Raw genomic sequence first — 9,836 nt, 5'->3', positions numbered from 1 at the left:
AATTGACTCTGTTACTGTAGCCTTTCAGCAAGAAGAAGCAGTTGTCAAACAGCTGGTACAAACAGCAGGAAATGTTGCAAGGACATTGCATTGAAGGCCAGAAGCCAGATGTTGGGCTATAAGGTGGCTTGCAAGAGGCCAGGACTGCCATGAAGATAAACTGCTTTTCCCTGTTGTAGCTCCCTGTGAGTATGAAGAAAATGTATTTTGAAGTCTCAGATACAAATACTCACCTGTGTATCTGCTGGGATTCATTTTTAGGGTTCACAGTACAGAGGACTGTCCCCATCACCCCAGGGTGCTCTCCACTCTGTAACGGAGTCAGCAGCAACTCTCTGCTGAGGTTTTCCCGATGGAGCTTTCAGTGGCTTGGAATGATTCTCCGTCACTCTGGATTTATACGTTGCTGTAACCACACACATTGATAAGGCCAAATACTAAAGCAGAAAGTTAAAGTGCTGGGAATTTTTTTTGCAAAATCCAATTAGATGTCATTAAAATATTTACATATAAGGTGCAGGTTTTCCCAAAGGGGTCTCTCTTTTATAAATAACTGTAACACTAAATGTGGGTTACAGCAGAAACTATTCCATTAATTGCTTTCAGAGCATTTTAGCATTACCATTTTTCGAAATTAACAGCAAGATAAAAAAAGAAAAGGATTAACTCAGAATGTAAAGAATAACACCCAGACATCCAGAGAGTTACCATTTGTGGCATCTAACAAGTTGGAGCAGAGGAAAAAGCAAATTCAGAGTAACACAAGGACCAAGTGCCATCTTGTGGATCATTAGCAATTGCACAGGATACGGCATGGCCATAGATGGGATTTAGGAGTCTGTCAGATGCAGGGTTGATTTGTATGCTGCAGGCATAGTTACTGGTGTAAAAAGAAATCAGTGCATTGAAATCACTGACACACTCTCCCTTTCGAAGGCTGCAGACATTGCCTTCAAGATTTACAGTTACCCTATTCCCCTGGCTCCTACAAGAAGTCCATAAAACTTTTACCACCCAATTCTTGCATCATGGCCATAAATTCTGACCGTGTGTTATCTCAGACGGCGCAAACTGGGCACTGACTCAAAGCTATGCAGAAGCTGCTGTTGTACAGCCTGGAGCGTTCGCACACTTGGGGTTGTACAGAGCCAATATCGCAGTCCGGGTCTGTAGGAGTGATTTCCCAGTGCAGGTCAGTCTCTCCACCAAGTCAAGAGTTTCTGTCCCTGCATTGCTCTCATTGCACAAGGGGTTCTTCTGCTCCTACCTCCCCACTTCATCATTTAAAAAAAATCTGTGATACAGTGCTCAGTAGAAGGTAACACCAGATTTCTGTGGTAGCACAGAGAAGGTTGCACTGTTGCTGGTTGCTCAATGGTGCCAGACCAATAACCTGATTGTTTTGCTAAAGGGACCACACTCTGTTGTAAAGTAAAATTCTTGGGGCTAGGGGAACACGCACCTGAAATCAGTTTTTCCCTCTTTGAAAAGTTATAAACAGTCATGCTACACACATACACAAAACCTGTTGATGGCTGAGAAGAGCCAGAAGACACTCCAATTAAAATGTTTATGTTGGAAATGTTTCCTGTACCTGTCTCCCAAAACAAAGATAGCAAGGCAGAAACTAACAATGGAGTCCTTATTCCTCCCAAGTCTTCTGCTTCTTTTCCAGAAGTAGGTGCCTCCTTCTCAGAGGACATCTGCAATCTGCCTCTCCCCGAGATCCAGTAGCTGCCAGCAATCCCATGGAGTGAGATGAGTTTTGAGGTGCTGTGCAAGGTGAGACTACACATGAGCATAGCAGCAATAAAGTGTGCATTTACCCAACATGGAAGAATTCATAACTTTCTGTTTTGCTTATTTGCCCATTACTATTTTACCTTGTCCCCACTCCAGTTTTTGTGGCAGCCAGAGGATGGCACAAAATTCTTCAGGAGATGGTTAAGGACAAAACCCACAAAGCAGCTACTCCAGCTCAGGATGGGGGAACTTAGGAGTAGGTCAGGAGTACCACCTTCATGCTGTCCAAGGAGCAAAGGCCAGGCCAGACATCCCTCATGGCTCAAAACCTTTATTAACAGCCCTGTGGCAACTGTCTGTGTGTAGAGAGACATGGTTCAATACACTTTTTCTGATATAATTTCAAACAAGAGCCTCTATTAAGAGGCATGAAAACAACATCTCAAATGACTCCCAGGCTGCCTTCCCCCTGCACACCGCATCAGCTGCACACTTAACAAATCAGCTCTGTTGTTCCCCCTCCGTCTGGAGCAGGACCAGATTTTCTGCTGTGCCACGTGTACACCACAGAGCAGTTCTGGCTGATCTCTCCATAGCCAAAACCTTTCCTTCATGAAGTGGATCAAAGCTGTTCTTAAAACCACGGTTATCTTGGACTTGCAAGATAGCAAAGGAATAAATAATTTAAAACTTGGGGAAAGTGTCCATTTAGATTAATGTTAGGCTGAAAATAGTGCTTCTCTCCAGTTCACTGGATGAATATTATAATATTCAGTCCAGTTTAATGGAGTGATATTCCAGTTACTTGAAGTCTCTCAGAAAGAAATGTACTATCTGTCACCTGCTTTCTATTTCATTTATCTGTAATGAAGATGATTACTTTTAAAATATCTTTCTTTGGTATACTCACATGCAAGTCATCCCTCTTGGCTAACTTTTAAGAGATATACTGTGATGATAAATGTAAAGCCATCAACTTCGAAGGCAAAGAAAGGTGACCTGTCTATTGATACAGACAAATCAGGCTTGGAAAGAATCCAAGAAGAAACAGAAGGGCTTTCAACCCAGGTCAGGGAGACCTCCCGTTTCTTTCTCCAGAGCTGGAGATCGAATCAGACAGGCCAGACATGAGAAGCGAGTCAGCTGAGTGCCTCCAAGGAAGCAAGAGAAGACCTGAAAAGCTCCACAAGTGTCTGAGGGCTCCTGCATGGAGACACAGGCAGCCACAGGCATCTTTCTTCCCTCCCCTCTCCCACGGCCAAGGGCAGCATCACGGGGCTTATCACTTGTGACACCCCTGCCAGAACACACAGCTGCTCTTCCTGCTCACTCCTCTACTCATAGCATTTTAGCTCCACCTCTCTGAGGGAACTATATGTCTAAATTGCCGTGGTGAAGCCAACAGTAGGCACACTTCAGGCACCTCCTGACCCAGGCACACCTATACGTGCCTGTATATCTCCTCTCCCTGGAGACCGCCAGCAGCATCAACCCCCAAATTTCTTCCAGAGGTTTCACACCTCTCTGGGTGAACATTTTAGTCCCTGCTAAACAGGTCATCTTTCTTTCAGGATAGTAATTCAAGAACTGGATTTTGCTCTCCCAGGTGAGTCTTTCCCCACCATAAAGCTTCTTCCAAGGGAGAGATGCTCTTGCACTGGTGTGCTCAGTTTTCAGAGCAGCCCAAGGGCTAAGTCCACAGTCCCACTACAGAATAACCAGGGATTGTCCTAGGAAGTGGTGAAATGCTTTTTTTCATCTTTGAAAGACGAGATGGCAGACTCAGAGCCAGAACCAGCAAGGTGCCTATAAGAAGGGTTCAGATGGAGTGGGAGTAATTGCAGCTAAAAATCACCATTTAGACCTTAGCCCTGGCAATGTCATCTCTTTGTGTGACTTTCAGCTTCACCAGGTCTCTTAAAAACCCACTGAGATGCCCAGAGCTGCCCAGGTTTGAGCCATCCATTGTCCAGGACTCTCCAAGGCAGGCAGCATTTTCCAGCATCTCCCCAACATGTCCCAAGTGGAGGCATCCCAGAGTGTGCCCAGCCTACACCAACTGCACAACAGCATTTCAGACAGCTTTTCCTCAAAAGAGAGGTTAAGGTGTCCCCATTAGCACCACTGCTATGCTGGAAGAACAAGCTACTCAGCAGACGCAGGATGTCCCTGCTGCCCACGAGTTGAGGCTACAGGGACAAATGTATCTCAAGGGTCGATACTATTTTACTAAGGTAACATTTTACTTCTGGAGGTGTAGTAAAATAAGACCTTGTTGGCTGTAAGCCAGAGGGACAGCTGGGAAAGCCAGGTCTCCCCCAGCCCTGCGCCCCTCCTTTCCCCTTCAGTCTGGACAGTCACTCAATGAGATTTTCAGGCAGAGCTCTAACACAAGCAGCCGCAGGTGCAAACGGTCCCTTTGGGTGTCAGAGTAATTACACCATTCAAACTGCACCATTTGCTTCATTACTGCAGAAGAGTATTAATGTCTGAAACCAGTTGATCACCTTGCTTAATGAGGCCGGTCTTCACAGGTATGGTTAAGTCTCATTCCAGGAGGAAATGAGACCACAGAGGAAAATGCTCTCATGTGAGGTTTGTTGCCAGTGCAGGATATATATGTTGCTATAGAAAAGTGACACCACAGCTCCTTCCACACCCAGGTGGCCCACCCCTACCAGGAGAAGGTTTGCACCATTTCCATGGCCCACCTAGAAAGGAAGGAGGAAAACTTCACTGTGTTTCAAAACTTGATTGAGACTGCCACCTACTAACATACAGCTGAAATGACAAAAATTGTGCTATGTTTCCAGAAAGAAAAACAGAACAGAAGCAGGATAAAAGCTAGAATAATTGCACTTGTAAAAGTGTTTAAAATGAAATGTTTCTTTCCTTTTTTCTGGATGTGATGATGAGAAGGCTGGACACACTGCCCCTGCAGGGTGCAGGCACTTTTCCCTGGCTCAATTGATAGCTCCCAGCACCTAACTCAGACTCAGCTGATTATTTAATTAATTTAACTATTTTTTCTTTTCTTTCCATATATTAAATGTCCACAAGCACACCATGGTTTCCTAGAAGAGGCCATCTGAAATGGTTTCACACTTTGGGAGAAGAACCTGCACTGTGGTATTTAAACTCTTTGTCTCCATCTGTGATGAGCCACATGGTCTTGCTCATCCCCAGCCCATGAGGGAGAAGGAAGCAGAAAGGTTTTACTGGTGTCACGGGGCCCCCAGCCCTGCCTGCAGCCCCAGGTGCAACCAGTAACCTGTGAATCTATTTGCTTAGATTCTCTGACAAAGCAAACACCAAGTGTCATTGATACACATGCCTTCACCTAAAGGTGTAAGCAACATCCTTTTGCCTGGGTGATGAAAAAAGCCATCAGAAACAGTCCTTACAGAGCAAAATTTACATGATCAGATAAAAGGCTACCTTTAACATGAATTAATCCCAAGTGCATTTTATCTGACACAGCGGTTTAATGCACATCAGAGCTCAGCACATTGGCACAGGAAGGATCAGCAATGAACCACTCCAATTAGGCTGATTTTCAGATTAATCTCTACAAATTTCTAAGAGCAGACTAACACAGGCTCTCCATAGAACCCCCTAATAGAACTAGCAACTGGGAACAAATTAAGCCATTGCCATAAGAGAGGATATGTAAAAGTATTTTAATTCAGAGACTGAGGACACGTTTCAGTACAATCTCACTTCATTAAGACACTAAATGCGTGTGTGTCCAAGCTGCCAGTTAATTTGAGGCAAACACTGGAAGCAGTAAAATGTTTTCCTAACAAATATTCCAAAATAAAAGTGATTTATAACAAGATATTAATTTTCATTTTAGGAAGACTCTGAACTATTCTTGGGTCCTTTAGCAGAGGAATGAACCTGAGCCAAATTCTGTCTGCTAAAGACTAATTTGTTTGTGGCCCATGTGTTAATATAACATATCTAGTATACCTAAGTGTGTCCTGCATCTGAGTATCATTAATCTTACATATTTATATCTTCCTGGAACAACTAGTTGACAGCTGCTAAGCTACTGGCAAACTGTTTTAAGTATTTTCCCCTTTCTTTTGGCTCTATGCCCCATCTTGGCTTCAACTACACATTGCAGAGACCATTCATAACAATAACTACACACTATCTCCTCAAGTAAGCTGAGGAGTACATTCCCCCTCCAATCACGCCTGCAGCTCATTAACAATACACACATTTGTATAGATAGGGGAAATTAGCTTATGTATGGATCAAATGACTTTCCTGTCCTTGCTGAAGGCCCCCAGCATACCAGAGGAAAACTCAGTTTGCAGACTGGTGTTTGGATTAATAGGAAAACTCAGGTTCTGTGTGCACTTCTACACAATCTAAATTTTATTCTGCCATTATTGGTTTACACCTGAATGGTGCCACTTTGTTTTGATGAAGTTTACAGTGGGGCCCAGTGGCAGCACAGGAGAAGCAGTGTCCAAACAACTCCAGCAGCTTTTCTCACGAACGTGTCTCTGATTCCTCATCCCCCTGTGCCGCCTTCCTCTGCCATGTGGTACTGCAACAACTGCTGCAAGAGCACAAATGCTTTAAAAAGGGGTGGGGGCAGCAGAAATAACATTTTGAGGTAGGCACGTACAGAGCCTGATTCCCATTGCCCTCCCCTGTATATAGTCATTTAGGGAAAGGCAAAAGGGATGGGATGCTCTGTGGTCGCTTCATGTCAAGAAAGCTGACTTCATGGCACTCAGAATCACTGCAAATGTCATTAATTCAAAACAAGTAGAGGGTAAAACAGTTCCTGGCCTGAGGAGATACAATCTTTTTAACATTTTCCAGCCTGCATCATCTGTCCATGAAACAGTACAGACTTGTGCAGCATTTCCTTAGCCAGGGAAAAATGATGTATAATTATTGTAGCTGTACAAGTGAAGTCACAGGGAGCCAATGAGCACAAACGATGAGCAGTTGGATAATAGACTAACAAGCAGGATGCCTACAGCCTATTAAAGAACTAACAAAAGACCTACATGGGACACTTGTGGTATTGTGCAAGGAAGACATACAGACCAGGAAATCCCTAAATACAACATTTAAAGACATATAGAATGAACTGAAGATGTAGTATCGCTAATAACTGGCGCTCTAGTGCGTGCTTAGCATAGGGGTAAAGTAATAAACCAATTTTAAAGTGCATGAAAGACAAGTGATGGAAGATGCTCACCAACAGTCAAGCTACAACCGCAGTACCAAGGATGGGCATGCTGTACCTAAACCAGGGGTAAGGCCTGGATTCTCCATGTCAGGGTGATAGCTGGAAGCCCCTCTGCTGTTTGCTGCTGAAGACCCTGTGTTGTGCTCGTGATTCGCAGGAATATAGGCACTGAACCTGTAAGGGATAGAGCAAGGGCAAAACTGAGTGATTTTGAGGGAGAAGTGGGCTTGGAGCAGGCTGCATTAGTACTGACCAGAGAGCAAGCAGGCAGCTCGAGGATCCCTTGGAGCAGTCCTGGAAAAAAAGGAGACAAATCACAGCTGTGAACAGAATACATGCACTTTACAATACCACTGACAGATTTTTACGTCTTAGCGCACAAAATTCATTCCCTAGCATGTATTGCATTAACTCAGCATATTGAATCCGTGGCTTTTTCCATCCGGTTTTAGCAATTCTACAAAAAAAAAAAAAGAAATCATCTACCACTAGTGGTCGTTGTTGTCCTGCGCAGCAATAATTCCCGGAGTTTGCACAGAGAGATAATACTGCCAAATAATTTCCACGAGCTTACTTTCATCAGGTACAAACCAGAGTAAAAAATTTAAAGTCAAGCATGAAACAGTAGCTCTGCTCATTCATCAGGAGATTAATGGGTGTTACATTTACTTCTTGCTGTAAATTATATTCAGTGTCAAGGAAAACACAACGCTTTGACAACAATTAGGTATCGCAATGAACTGGAAGCACTGCAGCTAGCCAAGCAGATGCTGCTTTGTTTACAAAGGTTTGTGTAAACACTGATTTTGATGCAACTCCTTTTATCTTGTGTGCATGTACATCCCCCACCCTAATGACAGGCAATTGCAAAATCACAGGAAAATATGATATCCTGTTTTGTGGAAGTTTTATGTGTTTGCTGAGTACTGATACAAAGCAAGTGCTCAAACAAAGCAGATGCTGCTTCCCCCAGACAAAGTCTCTGCAGTATATAGAGTTCAAATTCACAAGTATGAGTAGGGCATTGAGGGGCATGGCTGCAAAGCATATTTCGTATTTGGACTGGATGACCTTTGAAGGTCTCTTCCAACCCAAACTACTCCATGATTCTGTGATTCAGTGCTGTCCTGACTACCCTACATGAGCTAGTTTAGGCACTGGAAACAGAGCAGCCACTCACCCTTCTATAAATGCCACAAGGTATATAAAAGGTGACCACAACCATAATGAATAATTTGAACTTTACATGCCTAACTGACTGCTGGTGAAAATGTCAGCACCTGTGGAGTCTGAAAAGCTCGGGCTGCCAGGCATAGTTTTTGTGGGTCTGTGACAGACTTACATAGTTAAACCCTATCTTAATAATTGGTTTTAGGCACCTCTGATTTCAGAGGGTTTAGATCGCAGTTCCGTTTGGAGATCTACATTCATTAGCGGGGCGAGGAGTGGGGAAGTTCCATTCCTTCCAAACACTTTGTTCCTCCCTTTAGCTGATTCACTCCACAGCATAAACCCTCCTTCTCCAGACAGTCACATCTCCCTGCTTTATGCCCAAGCGGGACAGAGAGTCACCTAAAAATGACACCAAAGCCACCTCCCACTTTCCAACTGAAATACCAGATTGCAGAAACCAGCTACCCCACTGGGGTTAACATACAGTACCATTTCTAATGCACCTCAGAAGAGAGACAGCTTTGGAGAATAAATGCAACTCTCTGATGAGGATACAGGCAAGTTCTGCATTTTGTGGAGGATGCATTTTCTAAGTTCTGCATTTATAATAGTGTTGTCAAAGCTATTCCACAAAATTAATCCCAATGGCTAGAGGTAGAATATTCTCATTGAGCAATTTTGCTAGAGGAAAGGTTAATAAGAAATGAAGACATAAATTAGGGGAAAGGATAAATACAGTAACTGCCTTTACTTGTTCCAGTGCCCTGCATTTTACAGATGACAACTTGAGTTACTGTAAAAACCTCAACCTTTAGTAAAATATCATATTACTATTACCATCCAATTATAATCACTAATCAACACTATCAGGATATGACACAGTTTGCTGTCTTTCTTTTGGCTTCAAAATAACACTCAGGAAACAGAAAGCCACCCCTTAATTTTAAAGCTATTTCAAATATATGAAGATTTTAATTATACATACATAACTAGATCAGTGTATAAAAATTCACAAATATATATTCACACATACATGCAACTTTCTTTCACATCAGCAGGAATTTTTCAGCTTATTTCGTTGGGTCCAGATATCACCCATAAAGGAAAATCCACCCCTTCTCTGGGAAAGGAAAGCAGAAACTTTCTCTGGGACAAGTATGACATATTAGTGCCCATTTTAAACATTTAACAGTGCTTCCACATTTTGCCCATCCCCCTGGTTAAAGAGCACATGAAACCCCTTACCCATGGATGTACACTGAGATTAACTGATTGAGGCAATCTGACAGAAAAAGGGACTTTAAGCAGACTAATGTCACGTTGAACAATGTGGAAAAAAGGTTGCTAAAAAGCTGACCTAAGATTCAATTCGAATTTTGCTGTTGTCATTGAGAATTTCTCCATTGACTTTGCTGAGCTTTGAATCAAGTCTCAAGCCTATAAAACAAGAAATGGAAGAAGGAACTTAGGTTTTGCAGAAACCCTCATGTCACCTCCATCACAAGCCTTTACAAGCAGGTGTTACTACTACATCGACTATAAAAGAGAGACAGTATGCACCTAATTTCCATGTATCTTCCTCATTTAGGTACAAGAAACCATTCTTAAGCAGCTTGCTACTTCCTAAAAAGAGTTTTTCTCTTCTCTCTTTGTAATCTTGTGAAGAAATGTAGTCAATACTCATTCATACTCCAGTGGTAGA

At 42.9% G+C, this 9,836-nt stretch overlaps 1 long non-coding RNA gene across 1 annotated transcript; it reads right to left on the bottom strand.

The window, feature by feature from the left end:
- Nucleotides 1–7,033: 7,033 nt before the first annotated feature.
- On the bottom strand, nt 7,034–9,573 carry LOC309444165. Its single transcript, XR_014184961.1, has 3 exons — nt 9,492–9,573; nt 7,215–7,255; nt 7,034–7,135 (listed from the first exon to the last, which is right to left on the bottom strand). It is a non-coding gene; the product is annotated as an uncharacterized lncRNA (long non-coding RNA).
- Nucleotides 9,574–9,836: the final 263 nt, after the last annotated feature.

This window comes from Streptopelia decaocto (assembly GCF_964273445.1).
Source record: "Streptopelia decaocto genome assembly, chromosome: 10".
Lineage (NCBI taxonomy): Eukaryota > Metazoa > Chordata > Aves > Columbiformes > Columbidae > Streptopelia > Streptopelia decaocto.
Note: the sequence above shows the minus strand (reverse complement) of the source record. Positions and strands in the feature narration are given on the sequence as shown.